Here is a 16,892-nt window from a genome sequence, read left to right on the forward strand (position 1 = left end):
AATCTCTTGGTGATGGCAGTGAACCTGATCATCAGCCTCAGTTGTGAAATTTGGGATAAATAGTATCTGTGTAGGCTCTACTTTCTCTAGTTGCTCATTGTCTGATCCACTGTTTTCAAAGGGAAGCTACAAGAATCAATAGCGCAATAGACAAGGATTTCCTCTACATATACATTAGGGTTTTGTGACCTTTACATATTTCATGTATTAAATAAATATATGCTTCCCCAGAATCCACAGTGAAGCCTATGAAGGTATACAGTACAGCTCAAGGGTAAGTCCACATCTCAGAATACCTGACGCATATACAATTTGAGAAGCTGTATGCAAGAAAAACTTGCTAACTTAGGTCCAACAATGAATATTTCTGTAGGATAAGAAAGAAATCATGGCAAAGTACAAAGCTTAAAGGATGACAAGTACCACAAACACAAAATCCAGAAAAATAATAAAATGTTTCTATTTATTAACTGTCTGACACCTCCTTGAAAATACTACTTTTTGGCTGTAGACTTCATTGTGTGACAATAATTTTATAATGGAAGAAAAAGAGAATCCATTCTTTCATATAGCATGGTTATCAAAAATTGTTTTTAATTAATAGTTCAGAAAAATTTGGGGCCATTTTGCTCTTTCTGTGGCATCTTTGATGTGTTGCATCATCTAGAACCGCTGGACTCCACCAGAACAAGGCATGTTGAATGGGCTGAAATAAAACCCATTTACATTAGGATGCAAAAACAGGCGATTTCTCATGGTTGTATTCATTATTCAGGCTTTTTACAGGTGTATGTCTATAAACACAGGAATTCTTTTTTTTTTATTAATATATTTTTTATTTCTTTATTTTTAAATTTTTAGTTTAATTTTTTTTTAATTTTTAAAAATTTTTTGTATTACAATATAATGTAAATTTGTTTCAGGGGTACAGCTCTGTGTCTTTTTTTTTTAAGATATTATTTATTTTAGAAAGAGTGGAAGCAATCACAGAGGGAGAGCTATCACAGAGACAGAAGGAGAAGCAGACTCGCCACCCAGCAGAAAGCCTGATATGGGGCTCCATCCCAGGACTCCGAGACCATGGCCCAAGCCAAAGGCAGACACTCAACCAACTGAGCCGTCCAGGCACCCCAAATGTAGGAATTCTTAAATTTTCTTTTGCATGATTCACATCAACATAGAAAGCAAATATGCATTATTTTATAGTTGTATAAGCTGCTTAATCAAGTATATTCTTTTTGACCAAATATCAGTAGGAGTTGAATTCTCTACTTACTATTTTACACATATGAGGACTGGGAGAATATCCCTTAAATAGTTCTGGCCCTTTACATTTAAAGCTTTACTTTTTTTCTTCCATGAAAGAAATTACATCCCCCTAATACTAAAGGACAAGTTAGTATTAGAATTTGACCACTGACTTGTTCAAAATCCCAGGTGAGCTGGTGGAGTGAAAGTAAGAATACTCAGGGTAGTCATTCTAACCCTCAGATAGCTAGAAGGAAAAACAACAACAACAACTATATGTAAAAGCAACACTGAAATACAAAAAAGCTAACTAAACTGAAACCAAGTGTATAACCATCTAAAATTTCTTTTTAGCTAGATCCACCAAAATGCCAATCCAAGACCACCTGACATAAAGGAAGGTGTGATGGGGGGGAATCAGAATGGAAACAGAGAGCAGTTGTAACTGATTATGATGAAAATCATTTAATTTGGCAAATTTTCCAAAAGCATATGACCATGGGAACATACCACTTGAGCACCTTCCATGGAAGGGGTACACATGTGTGTAGGATGTGGAAGTGTAATCTTTAGCATTAACTTCATGGTGAATCTGCCTCCAGTGCAGTGGTGAAAAGAACAAGATTTGGGGTCAGACACACCAAGGTTTTAATCCCTTTCTAGTTGGATGGCATTCACCAATTCCCTGAGCCAATCTAAGCCTCAATGTCCTCATCTGGAAATGGATATGTTAAAACTTGCCTTATATGACTAATATGTTTAAATGGAAATTTATGTATATAAATTTCATATTCTAAGAACTCAACAATTGGTAACTATGATTAACTCAATAATGGATAGCTATTTATTGGATTAAATGTTCAGAATTTGTCACCCCTTACAAGATAACCAAACACTCTGCACTATTACCTAAAGTAAACCTTAGGTTTCTAATATCTGTCATCCTGCATCTACATCCTACATCCTACATCTATCAATAAATAATTGGCCAAATTATTCCCTATTCAAGAACATGCTTATCCTTTTCTAATTTTCTAATTGAAAGCCAATGTATCGTTCCAGATCCAACTGAGATCTCACCTGTTCTTTCCAGTTCTTCAGCTTTTTCAGCTACTTGCTGCTGAAACTGTTCTTGAAGATTATGGTGGCACTGGCCAATAGCAATTTAATGTGGGCCACATCTGCAAATTTAAGTTTTATATAGCTAGACTAAAAAAACTAAAAAGAATTAAAACCAGTTGAAATTAATTTTGATAGTATTTTTAGTTGGGCACCTGGGTGGCTCAGTCATTAAGCATCTACCTTTGGCTCAGGTCGTGATTCTGGGGTCCTGGGATTGAGCCCCACATCGGGCTCACTGCTCGGCAGGAAACCTGGTTCACCCTCTCCCACTCCCCCTGCTTGTGTTCCCTCTCTTGCTGTGTCTCTCTCTGTCAAATGAATAAATAAAATTTAAAAAAAAGAAATTTAAAAAATAATAGTGATATTTTTACTTTATCCAACATATCCAAAATAGTATTTCAACATGTGATCAATATTCTAAAATTATTAATGAGATATTTTACATTCTCTTTGTCATATTATGTATTCAAAATCCAGTGTATATTTTGCTTTCATTAGCATTTTCAATTCACAATAACCACATTTCAAGTACCTGATAGCCACATGTGTCTAATACCTGCCGTATTGGATCTCATATGTGTATAGTATGAGAAGTTGGTACCGTCCTATTTAATATGCCATTATGTGTCCTGGTGTTTCCTATGTGGCAGTCCTTTCCCAGCCAGTTACTAGGTTTTTTGAAGAACTATTGAGTTCTTTAACTCCAAGATGCAGTGCCCAAATGCAGTGGTCATTGAGTAAAGGTTTACTGTTGAGCAGTTTAGATGTATTTAGAAATCCTAGAAGGGAAAATGCCTAGACAATGTGATTTCCTTCTATTTGTGCTACTTTTATCACTCTATGTTGTGTATCCCAGGATGTAAATTCTGAATATGTGGAATAATGCCATTTGCAGACTGGTATTAATAAATCTGCTCTGGCACTACTGTGAATAATGCAAGAGACAAAAACGAGGGAATATTGCATGTGGTATTACTTCTCTTACGGAATAAACAATAAGATTAAAGTGCTTCTAGGTATGAATGAAGAGCAATATAATCTCACCACCATACTTAAAAATGTTTACTTACCAATAAACAAAAAACGGTAGTTCAGGGGGCACCTGGATGGCTCAGTTGGTTAAGTGTCTGACTTTTGGTTTCAGCTCAGGCCATGATCTCAGGGTCCTGAGAGGGAGTCTCATGTCCAGCTTGAAGTCTGCTTGAGTTTCTCTCTCTCCCTCACCCTCAGCCCTTCCCCCGCTCGAACTCTCACCCCCCCAATAAATAAATAAAATATTTTTTAAATAGTAGTTGACTTTGATTTACAGCTCTGTTGTGGAAATAGATGTTGCTTTCAAGATACAACCAGGGAACTGAAACCCCATGGCATACCACATCTAGTGAGCTACACGATCCTCAGTTCTTTTTACAGACCTTTGAAACTATGACGTAGTAAAGAATTTGTCACTTTTCTCGCCTGGACATTTTTTAAAATTTGGATAAGAATGAAATCATACAGCACAAATACAGAAGTTTTCAGGCCATATAAACCCACATTGCAATAATACTGTAGTTTCAAGTGGAAGGTGGATTTCTAAACATAGTTTGTTTTACAAGTATGTAAGAAAACACAGTTTATAATACGGAAAATTATTCTAAGTTACAATGAAAGGAGCAGAGATTTTAAAAGCTATGACTCACTCAGTGAATCACTGAAAATCCTGGAAAAGGGTATTTTGTCATTTTATAGTTGAATTATCTAAAAAAACAACAACAACCAAAAACCTTAAAACATATCCTGATCATCAGGATGACAATAGTCAGTACTTTTCAGATTATGTTGTAATCTGTTTATGATTACAGATTATGTTGTAATGTTGACTAAAAATGTGTTTTTCTGTGTATAATAAAGGTAAAGCAAAGTAGAACATTCCAAAAAATTTATATCCACTTTCATGTTGAAAAGCTGCCTCTTAAACATATCCCACAAAATATGTTCACAGACACAACTAAAGACAACTTTAATCCCTTCTCTACATTGGAGCATTTTCTTTAATTTTCTAATTTTCAGCTTTCCTGCCAAAATTCTAACAAAATGTTTGAGCAGATTTTATTTTCTTCATCAATCCTTTTTTGAACAGAGATACGTCTTCTTTCTCTGAATTCCCTTAGCAAGTTCTGTGTGGACCCAAACTTGGTATTTACTGTAATCTTCTAATCATTGTGGTTCTTTTTTCACCTGCCTGTATCTGAGTTCTACAATATGATTATAAGCTTCTTGAAGTCATAGGCCATGTCTTATTCATCTCGCGTAGGTCTCAGGAGAGCCTTGGATAGAAGAAACATTCAATAAATGTGCTGGAAATCATGATGACTTTGGTCATGATTTACAGGACTGTCACAGCAGACCAATGACATACCATAGCAACGTTGGCCATTACAAATGCACAGTAACATTTTTACACTCCATTTCCATTCCTTGGTTATCTTTTTAAATAAATGTGCTTAGTGTTTCATCAGCACTTTCATTCTAAAATCTCAAGTTGAATGTATTTTTAAAAATTAAATAAAAACTTTAAAAGTCTAATTATATTCTAGCATCAAAGCTTTTTCTCCCTTGCAGTTATATTTTAAGTGTCTTTAGTGTTTTTAGTATCTAGCCATAGTTAAAATTCCAGTTTACAAATACATATCTACTGCGGGTTTTTTCCACATTTAATAATATCCTGAAACCTAATTTTGTGTATTGGATTCATTTAAAATGTGGTTGCTACTCAACAATTTTGGAGGAAAGTAAATTACATCAGACGTAACATTTAAACTAAACCCAGAAGTTAAAACTCTCTATAAATAAGAAAAACAGAAAGACTTCAAATAAGAGGCATGAGAAGCAAAGGAAGTTAATGCGCAGTACAGAATCATTTGGCCTCGTGAACACCCAGCCCAGTGGATTCAGCTGTAAGAAAATGAAGCATGTGAAATGCACAGGGGGCAATGCAAGTCTATGGGCTTAGTGATGCCAGACTATAGTAGTGGCTCAAGAGTAAGAGGCCATTGATGAGAAGAAGGTTTGGATTAACTGTGGCCTTGAAGTTACCCCTGGAAAGTGAGTAACACTCAGTTGTGAGAGGTGCATTAACCTCTTCAGACCACTAGGGTTCAAAGTGTTCCATAAGGGGTAATTTATTAAATGGGTCCTAATTGCTTGGTAATGTACCTTCCAAAAGTCACTTCTCTATGCTATGATTAGGCCTGGGACTTGCCAAGTGCTGTCATTCTCTTTGTAACTCCATAATGGAACTCTAGGATGTGGGAAGTAGATCCATTGAAGAGCTATGTGTCTAGCCAGGGTTCAGAGTCCTACCAACAGAGCCCGGCAACCTTTCATTTAATTGTCCGGTGTGTAAACACAGAGATACAAATTTGATATACCTTGTACTAAAATATGCCTTGTACTAAATACATGTACATTTTAATAGAATAAGGATATAACTTTTTTTTAATTTGAAAAGGTTGACACATTTTTTAAGATTTGTAAATTTATCCATTTTGTTAGATTCTTTCTTAAAGGCATAAAAATAAATGAATTTTTTGTTTTCCTTTTCTACAAACAAACTTTCTTTTGGCCCCTTTGTTTCACGGGATTTTCTTTTTGAAGGCCAATCAACATGACTTTCTTTTGGGGTTCCAACACAAAACAGTGTTGGTTTTATCAGCCCAACCATGGGTATCACAGATACACACCGGAACTACTTCGGCCTTGGTTTTGTTAATTAGCAAGGCCAGCAGAGGGAGTGCAAGAGCATTGTTACAAAAACAAAATAAAAAATTTTAAAAATGAACATAATTAGAAGTAGAAAATCTGATGTTAAACTACAGAAGATTATATAGCAAGATCTAAATAGAGAAGCAATCTTGATAAGACCACATAGTTAATACGCTAGAACCCAAGAGATAGGCCGGTTAGTCACTGTCATAATCCTGAGATATTTGTGAACTCACTGAATGTAGCTGTGCCTCACTCTTTTCGGTCTTGAAAATGGCTCTCATAGTAGCTTCTAGTCAGATAAGAAAGGCTTTTGTTTTCCTTAGGAAAGAGTGATTACTTAGGTATTGGTACTGATAATATTGAGTACTGATGTCTGTTCTGTCTTTCAGAGCTCCGGGTCACTTCTGCCTTTTGACTGTGAGTGAAAAACACCTTGGTAGTGTCCCCTAATGCCCTATGAACAGGGGTTTGATTAGATCATGGAGTTAGACACATTTTTTAGCATGAGTGAACAGAAATGATTAAGCTTTAAAGTAGCATTGGGATGCCTTTAAGTCAGAGAGAAGTTATATATTCGAATACCATCCTTTGTTTTATAACTTGATAACTCCTATTCTAGACCATTTGAGGAAGTGACACATTTTCCAAACACATCTCCAGACCATTTGTTAGAACAGAGTACAAACCATTTACTGGTTTGTAGTGATTTAGAACCCCAATTTCACCCTTAAGGGAATGTGCTAGAGTTGTGTTTTCCAGAAGTCTTCAGTAGTGTTTCTTACGAGATCATTTGTGTAGCCCTCATAACCACTTTCTCCCAGAAGGCATCTTCGACAGAATAATAGCCAAAACAAGCCAGCCTTTATATCATACTAAGCTAAGTAAAATCTTTCTTTGTTCTAGAAGTTTGGAATAATCTTGAGGATAGTACAACTTGCCTGGAAGTTTACCAGAAAAAGAGTTTGGAAAGTAAATATTCAGTTCTGCTTTCTCCAGTAGATGTCACTTTCTGTACATAGGATATCAAGATATATAAGATGCACAGTATTCCCTACAATGATATAAAAAAATAACTTTGAGTTCCAGCTATATGCAACAATTTTTTAAGCCTCTATTGGTATTTTTCTAGTGTTAGAAAACTTAAGGAATTGTAAAGGCAAAATGAATGCTATTAATTAACTGTCTTACCATATTTCTGTCTAGTTTTAGCAATGGCCATTAAGCACAGCACGTGACACAGTATCGCTAGTGCAATTTCAACAGTTACAGAAAGCTAAGTATTATTCCACATCACAGCATAAAATTAATTTGCCAAAAACAAACACGGTTGCTGAGTAAATAAGCAGTCATTAATAATATACTGCACACTTACCAAGAATCTAATTAAATATGAGTTCATGTAAACTATTATGATTTCAAGAGTTATTCTTCCTTGGTCCTCTATATCATTTTGATATTCCCATCAGCTCCTATGTCTGAGAAAAAAAAATTTAGTTCTCCAAAGTGCTTCACTATGTAGCAAGAGATATCAGCCCTGGAATGGGAGAGAGAGAAAGAAAGGAAAGGAAAAGAGACAGAAACAATTATAAATGGTAAAAATAGCATTTCTATGACATCCAAATGTATAAGAATGAAAATCAAACGATGGAAGAATATTAATAGTTAGAATTTATATTAATTCTTCCTAAAATACTTCCAAAATGCTCTTTGCATTTCTAAACATAAGCCTCATTATGCTGTTCTATTTGTATTCCAACACAGTTGAATTTTATATTTGAGTTGTTTTAATAGATGACTTTGAAATGACAGAGGAGAGTACATTTTTGTTTCTATTGATCGAAGCAAGATTTTGCTTGTAGCTACTCTAACTTGAAATAATAGGAAAGGCTACAGAGGCTTTTTAAAATGTTGACGCCTGGGTCACATCTGATTCAGTTGTTGTATTGACAAATGTGATTTGATAATTGCCAAATTAAGCTCAAGAGAAAATTAGTAAAACAACTACTTTTATTTTTAGATGCTTCAAACAAAAGATATGAAGTTTGGTAGCAAATAATGATAGGGTGCTAGAACAAAAATTTGCTAAGAAGGCAAAATGGGCATGTGGCTTTTACAAAACAAAGGAAGCTATCTGGTCATCAAAATAAACAACATCCAAAACAGTCTCTTTGGCTGTTAAATATGTTGTGTGGAGAGTAAACCCAAAGAGCTTGATTGTTATCTGAGGTAGAGATTTCTTGACATGTTAACTGCGAAGTCCTACCAGTCCTACCATTCTCGTGTATCCTTGGTTAAAACAAAGAGATTATAGGCTTTGAGTAATAAAGGGATTTAAAGCCTTTCACCTTTAGGCTACTGATTCAGCTTCATTTCAGGAGGAGGAGGAGATCTAATCCTGTATGTACTCAGGCCAAGAGTGCAGTTTACTTTCAATTCAGTATGAATTCGGATCCCACTTCATAACAAAGCCTAGGGCATTTTTTCAGCGATTCAGAGCAAATATGGTTGGCAAAAGAAAAACAAAAATTGAACAGGAAGAAAAATAGAAAATAGAAAAAAACACAAAGTAACGACTAAGGTGGATTCCTGAGAAAATGGACCCTACTGGTGTCTCTGCTGAGCATTTTCAAGAGTGGTGTCCCCTTTCTACAGCTCTCAGTCTTATACTAGTTTTGATCAATTTAAATATTACTCTAAAATTTTGAACGGAAGTGACGCCATGGTAATTAATTATTTTGAAAATGAGGACAACGCGTTGATATCATGTGGGCAAATTACTATGCTTTGATTTGAACTCTAGGAAGAGCTATGCAAAACCCACACCGCTACCGGTTGCTGGTTGTCTTTTCCTGTGTGAAACAGGAGTCGGTGTTTCACACAGCCAGTTTGCACAGCCGTGGCCCTCAGGCAGGAAGTCTCTAGGAGAGTTGGAATTCCTTAGCGTCAGACTTTTAGTCTTTTTCTGTTTTTATTCTTCCCTTTTCTCCATAGCACTTAATACCCTATTTACTTAATAGATTGGAACAGAAAACTCAGGACACTTTGAGAAACAGTCCATTGCTTGTGGCGCTGGGGTGATACAATCCATTAAGCCTCCGGCTCTTGGTTTTTGTCTCAGGTCCTGATTTCAGGATCAAGCCCCACGTCAGTTCTGTGCTCAGCGCAGTCTGCCTGAGGTTCTTTCCCTCTCCCTCTCCCTCTCCTTCTCCCTCTGCCCCTCCCCTGCTTGTGCTCTCGCTCGCTCTCTCTCTCTCTCAAATAAATCTCAAAAAAAAAAAAAAAACAAAAACCCAGTCCATTGCTTAATTCCACAGCTGTAACATTTTAAAAACAATGAATTCATTACCATTATTTGAACCATGTCTTTTAATTCTCTCCTTTAAATAATTTTAACAAATATTAAGTGAATTCAAAATAATATTTATAGCATACACATAATAGGATGGACATGTATATTCTGTACCCAACTTAGGAAATGAAATGTACCAGTATGTGTGTAACCTTGAGCCTCTCCCAACCCCTTTCTTTCCCTCTCTTTCCCTATTGATCACATCATCTTGAATTTTGTGTTACTCAGCCCCTTGTTTTTCTATCTCTTTTTAAAAATAATATAAATGGGGATTTGACTACTGAATATTTGTTTAGAAGAATGCAAAAATTTTGAGAAAGTTGATGCATATAGGCAGTTTTGATCAGTTAAAAATGTTTATTCAATCAACATGGGCTGTATTATTTCGATTCTATTACAAAATATCAAAATTTTGTAAATGTAAGAATGCTTTTACCTGCATATATAACAAATTGCTGTACAGTGCTGTGCACATATATTGCACCTAATAAATGATGCTTTCAAAATAAATAAAATAAGTGTTGCTTTCAAATCATATAGTAAAAGACTGGATTCCAGAAAGGATTTCTAAGGAAATGTGTTATATATCCTTTAAGAAAATTTTTTTAACCCATAGGGCTTAAATGGTTTCCATACCCAAAGATAAGATCAGGGTCTAGATAGACTGATTACTGAATGCCTGAGTATATTATTAGGGAAAAGATTCCTCAGATTACCTGGCTACCCCACAATCCCTGTCTGGAGATCTAAAGATGAGCAAGTCCTAGAGGGAGAATAGAGGATGTGTCCCTAGATCTTCTGTGAGAAGGGACTGGAAAATAACAGAGGATGAGACCAGAGGATCCCTGAGGCATCCGGGTCTGTCATCTTCTTTTTCTCCTGCATTCCAAAGTGGGCTCCGTACCCAATTTACAACCAATATATAGCAGAACCCAATTTTTACTCAGTAGCACAGTAACTCCAAGTATAGACTACTTCTTTTTCCTTCCCCAGATCATCTTCCCCAGATACACAGATGTGTCCTAAGGACCTCATATCAATGCTGCTGACCCTTGAGTTACTTTTTTACAGCTTCAGACGGGACATCCATTTAGCATTTAGGAGAGTCTAAGTCAAAGTTCACTAAAAAGGCACAGTTTATTACTATTTTAAAGAAAACATTAGATCAGAACTTAATGTTGTACTAAAGTTAGAGTTTCCTAAATTTGAGTATGTTATCAGCATGGGTATTTTTGAATCCTGTTTAAAGTTATTAAGATGTGCTTTAGGCCTGAACTCTAAAATAGGAAGATGAGACATTTAAGGCATCGGTTGTTAGAATTGTGAGTAAGACCCTTGATAGATTGATTACTTAATGGCAAGTGTGACAAGTGTGACAACAGATTGAGGAATAGCATTACCACCTCAGTAAAAAATAAACACGACTATTAGTAATGATTAATTTCTTTAATATTTTAAATAATTTTGAAAGCATCAAAGATGTTGAAAAATAATAGTAGATTGAAGGTTTGTGTCATCTTTGTCATAATAACACTTATATATCTATTCAGAATATTTGAAAATTATTTTAACTTTCTTATCCTTTAGTTTATCTTACTATTACATTCATTCCCTCCTTTTTTTTTTTTTTTCCTCCACAGCTACCTTACAAAGTCCTCAGGCTCCCTTTTGCTTGAACTCTTTTGTGTCTTCAGAGTTTGCCCTTCAAATCATTTTACATGGTGCTATCCAGACTAAGCTTTGTAAACCAGAGTTTTTCTGCTTTTGTTCTCTTCTGACTAGTTCCAATTCTCTGTGGAAATCATTTCAGGTTCCTTAGTATGGTATTTAAGTAAGTCTTTTACTGGGACACCTTGGTGGCAGCAGGTTTACCGTCTGATTCTTGATTTTAGCTCAGGTCATGATCTCAGGGTTGTGAGATTGAGCCCTGTATCCCTCTCAACGCTCAGTGCAGAGTCTGCTCCAGATTCTGTCTCTCCCTCTCCCCCTCCCCATTTGCTCCAATGCTCTCACTCTCTTAAAAAAAAAAAAAAAAAAAAGGTAAGCCTTCTTCTTAATTTTCCAGCCTTCTCCTCAAGTACTACAAAATCTGTATAACTTCTGTATCTAATATGTAATCTTTTTTGCATACCATGAAATCCTCTTCACCTACAGTGCTCTACCTTGCCCTTCTCTCGTTTTCATGTTTTTGTCGGAAATCCTACTGCTCTCCCAAACCCAAGTAATGATTCTATGTACAATCCTTCAATTAATCCCAAATCCTTAGAGCTTCTGAAGCACTTTGATCATGCTCATTATATAACATTAATCATGTGCTCATATTTTAATTATGAAGGGAAATAGGTCTTATTAAACCCCCTTCTCCCTGGATGAGGTTTATGCATGACACCTCTTTAAATGTGGAATACCACACAATCAGCACAGTATATGTTGAAACTGAATTGAATGGTTGAATATATAAAGCAAAACGAGAGCTACTGTCATCTTTTATGAAGGCCTTGAAAGAAAATTACTTGATTGTAATTGTATGAGTAATTTGTTATAAGTTTACTGCTCTTTATATTTTCAAAGTACATTCATTTTGAGTATTTCAAAATCCCAAGACTAGTGCTGGATTGAGAATTTAAATACATTTAATATCCAACTCCTAACCTCTAAAAATTCCAAGACCTAACAAAGAAGATGGACACCCAAATACAAATAACTATAATGCAATGCTATAAATATCCTAGAAAAGGTTAGTGGGGGAAAAATGACCTGAAAGCACAGAGAAATTAATTCTTGAAGACAGGAGATGGTAACAGAGTGTGGACCACTTTAAGATCTTTGAAGTCGACTTTAAAAAAAGAAGCAACGATTGGACAGTTGATGAAGAAGCCAAGCCTGGAACAGCCATGTAGGTAGTGCATTACTCAACTTCAAGGGCATCTTTCAGGTAAACTGCAATGTATTGGTGCCCCCCGAAACTACAATGTCTTGGAGCAGCAAGGTGGCCCAGGGAAAGAGCAGAACCAGCCAAGAGGTATGAATGCCATGTTAAGTAATTGTCATGACATCATGTGTAAAACTCAATTAAAATTTTAATAACGTTTCACCTTCCATTTTGTCTTTCCTAGACCTCCCTTCCATGAGGTTTTAAGAATTTTTTTTTACAACCTCTATTTTAAAGGAGAAACCAAGAACATGACCATTCTTGCTACCACTATATTCACTGGAATAGTTTTAGAGCAAAATAAATTGCAGATTAGAATTAGCAAAAATAAGAGCTCTTAGCAATCATTACCTTTTAGATTCGATGTTTCCAAGCTTTTAAGTCCCTTTCCTCAAATTGTATTTTGCTAAGATCAGAATGCAAACAAGAAAAAAAGTGATAGTCTTTACCCTGATTTCGACCGGCTAGTCTTTCCTCCTCCTCCAATCAAGACTTGCTCATGGCCATATGGATTTGGAAGCACTGTTTGAACACTATTGCTTCGAGACGCACCTCTTCTTTTATAATTGAGGAAGCAAAGATCCACAGAATTTGAAGTACTTTGTATAAGTTTATAGCAGCACTTAGGGGCAGAATTGGAAACAGAAAATCCCTTAGCTGCCACTCTTTCAAGATAATATTAATTCTATTTACATAGCAAAATGAGCATGAGGTCCAAAGGTCTCCCAAAGTGACATTTGGGATAGAGAGGGACTGTTCCTTTTTCATGATGAGACAAGACTTTATTGGAATTCAGTAAGTCAGTGTTAAGTAACTCAGAATCGATGCTAAGTCTGTTATTTTATTCTATCTTTCCTTCATTTTGAAATTGAATTACCAGAAATGACAGCCACCAGGCCCTCTAGCTTCTTGATCCTAGACAAGGGAGATGGTTAAAGAAATTCATCTCGGTGGTGGCATTGGCTAGTCAGACCCTTTTGTGCTGTAGAAATCAAAATTCAAAACTCAAGGTATTATCTCCCCCAGTTTAAAAAGGCAGGAGAGGGGCACCTGGGTGGCTCAGTGGGTTAAAGCCTCTGCCTTCGGCTCAGGTCATGATCTCAGGGTCCTGGGATCAAGCCCCGCATCACACTCTCCGCTCAGCGGGGAGCCGGCTTCTCCCTCCCTCTCTGCCTGCCTCTCTGCCTACTTGTGATCTCTGTCTGTCAAATAAATAAATAAATCTTAAAAAGATAAAATAAAATAAAAAGGCAGGAAAAAAACTCAAATGTTTTTCCTCTCACCTCAGATTGCAAGGAAGGAGAACAAAATGTCTGAGTTGTTTGGCTGGTCCAACATATTGTGTTTTAATTTAGAGATTAAGCAATTTTTAAAGCTATATATACACACATATATTGGAGAAGGTCTTTAATCAAAATAATCAAATATGTGAATGTTGTAAATTATCCTCCCTGTCAAGAAAGTTTAGTAACTATGACCAAATGGAACTAAAATAATGTTGGAACTAAATAGAGGAACAAAATAAATAGAGCTACAATAGAGAAAAAATGGCATTTGTGTACGTAGACAGCTGCTACTGGCAATCATTAAATCAAATATTATAGCTAAACAATTTAAATGAAGTTAGATTATTTAAATAGTCTCATCCTATATCATGACAAAATGTTTGCTGAAAGGAGTAACAGAAAAAACTTGCTTATTAAGATCAAACGAGTTAATAACACTTGAGAGTCAAGAAACTTCTGGCTATAGAACCGAAATAACAAAGTATGGTTACAAATGCAATGCTAAACTTGAACTGAATCAATACTGACAAATTATAACAGCAGACTTCACACAGAGACCTTAAAAATTACCAAGGCCATTGCTTTTGGAAGTTAGGGATATTCTTGATTATTAACAACACACAAGTCATCTTAGCTTCTTTCCTAGCAGAGCAGGGAATTGGAGACAATGCAAAATCCTCCTATTCTGATTATACCACATCTGGATTTCACCTCCCAACACTAAATGTCTGCCTTAAAGCATGGCCCAGCGAATAGATATAGATTAGTTTTTTAAACAGACCATAATCCCACAGCCTCTTCCAAAATTAGGGCTATTGTGTGCCACAACTTTCACGTGATGTCACTAAGTTCATCAGTCATCCTAGAAAGCAGACTGAACACAATAAGGAGGATGGCAGAGGAGAACATCTTGAAGAAATACTTCATAACTTACAGATAATAACTGAAAGAGACACTTCTGAAAAAAATTAATTGGAAACATTTCTGCTTTAAGTCCCTAAACAAGTCTTTAATTTGTAAGTCCTACCATTTCAGATATCTCTCCATACATACACACATATGTGCGCATACGCCCTCACCAAAAGCCACTGGTACAAAAGAACCAATAACAAATTAATGACTAGTTACTTGCTGGGCAAAATGAAAACATTTTCTTTACATTACAAGTTTGCCTGTATTTTATATCTCAAATTATTTCAAAGTATTCCTATAAATTGTTCTTATCCTTTGACTTCATCTGCCTCTTTCTAAATAGAGGAGTATTCATTAAAACTATTTGTTCACCAATGGAAGTCATTTTGTCACAAAGCAATTTAAGAGTTGAGTCATTCTCTAGTCTTGTATGCTAGATGAAAACCTTTATTTGAAAGCAACTGTAAAGGAATTGTTGTCTATTGAATTCTCTTTAGCAGAACAAGCAAGGACACTTCAGATATACCCTAAAACTCTGTCTCTGAAAAGGAAACTTTGTCTTGGGGGGAAATAGGATGTCCATCCACTCTCTACCTGGCTGGTATCCAAGTAGATGATGAATTAGGAAAATATAACATACAAAAGGAATATTTATGTGTCTTCCTCCTTCATCAGATACACAGTATTTTTTCTCCCATGTCACAAAAACTGTAACCACAATTTACAAGTATATATGCACAATCAAATTGCTATTGATTTTGCAATGCATTTCTTTGATGTCCCTTGCCTTAACCTCATTTATAAAGCTGTTTTGCATTATTTCAAACTGTCAATGATTTGTGACTCATGAATATTCAAATCTAATTTGCACTTACCTTTTTGGTATGCAAGCTTACTTGCAATATGTCTCTATATTTGCCCTTTTGTTTTGTATTTATTTGTGGATTGTTTTATTGAAATAATACTTCTTTAAAAGCCTAGTAAGTCCATTTAAAAACAACAGAGTGGTTGATGATTGACTCTTCTTGATCTCAGAACACTTTCTCCACATTTTGCTACTTATCAAGTTTAGTCATTCTGCAAATGTGTCTCTAGTATTAAAAGAGCCATGGTTTTGCTGGTTGGTACCATTTTCAGTGAGATGGGTTTAGTTTTACTGGGTTATGTATCTCTGGAAAAAAGTCAACAATTTTTTTAAAAAGATTTTATTTATTTATTTGACAGAGAGACAGTGAGAAAGGGAGCATGAGCAGGAGGAGTGGAGAGGGAGAAGCAGTCTTCCCACTGAGCAGGGAACCCAACACGGGGATCGATCCCAGGACCCTGGGATCATGACCTGAGCTGAAGGCAGATGCTTAACTGACCTGAGCCACCCAGACACCCCAAGAATCAACAATTTTTAGATGAACTTGAGCCTTATCAGAAAGAAAGGAAGGCAGGTGGTGTACCTGGGTGGCTCAGTTGGTTAGGCATCTGACTTTTGGTTTTGGCTTGGCTCATGATCTCAGGGTGGTGGGATCGAGCCCTGTTCCAGACACTGTACTCAGTATACAATCTCCTTGGAATTCTTTCTTTCCCTTTCCCTCAGCCCTTTCTCTCTCTTTCTCTATCTCTTTATCTCTCTCTCAAATAAATAAATAAATCTTAAAAAAAAATAAAGAAGGAAGGATAAAGGAAAGAAGGAAGGAATGAAGAAGGGAAGGATTATTTCTGATAGAAGAACAAAAAGTTCATACTGAATTGAGCCCTTCATGTCAGTGTGGATCAACTTTTCCACTTACAGTGTGGAATGCAAGAAATGAAACCTAATTCTCTCAAGCACTAAAAAACCCTTTTAGATGTCTTTCAGAGGATGATAGCAAAAAGAGGACACCCAAGACTTTGTGGACTGTAGGCATGTCATGAGTGATTGAAGGTCCAAAACAGCACAGCAAGGAGCCACCTGCCTACAGAATGGGCAGAGTTTCTGGTTATAAAACGTGTTCAGAAACAAATGAAATATGTCACATGAAAGAAAAGTGGAGTAAAGAACATCTCTTTTGTAATTGATTTCTGGACTCAACTGTGATTTCTACGACCATCCAAACAATTAAATGCCCTACTTTGCCAGAGAAAAAAAAGGAAAACATTTCCAAATATTTATGCTTTTATGCCAGGAGCTAAAATAGAAAAATAGCTAATAACATTTACTGTGCAATAGCTGCATGTTTTCTTAATTGCATCTTTTCCAATTTTTCAACTACTTTTTAAGCTAAAAAAAAAAAAATCATTGGTCACCTCTTGCTTTCCATCA

This window comes from Neovison vison, chromosome 13, assembly GCF_020171115.1.
Source record: "Neovison vison isolate M4711 chromosome 13, ASM_NN_V1, whole genome shotgun sequence".
Taxonomy (NCBI): Eukaryota; Metazoa; Chordata; class Mammalia; order Carnivora; family Mustelidae; genus Neogale; species Neogale vison.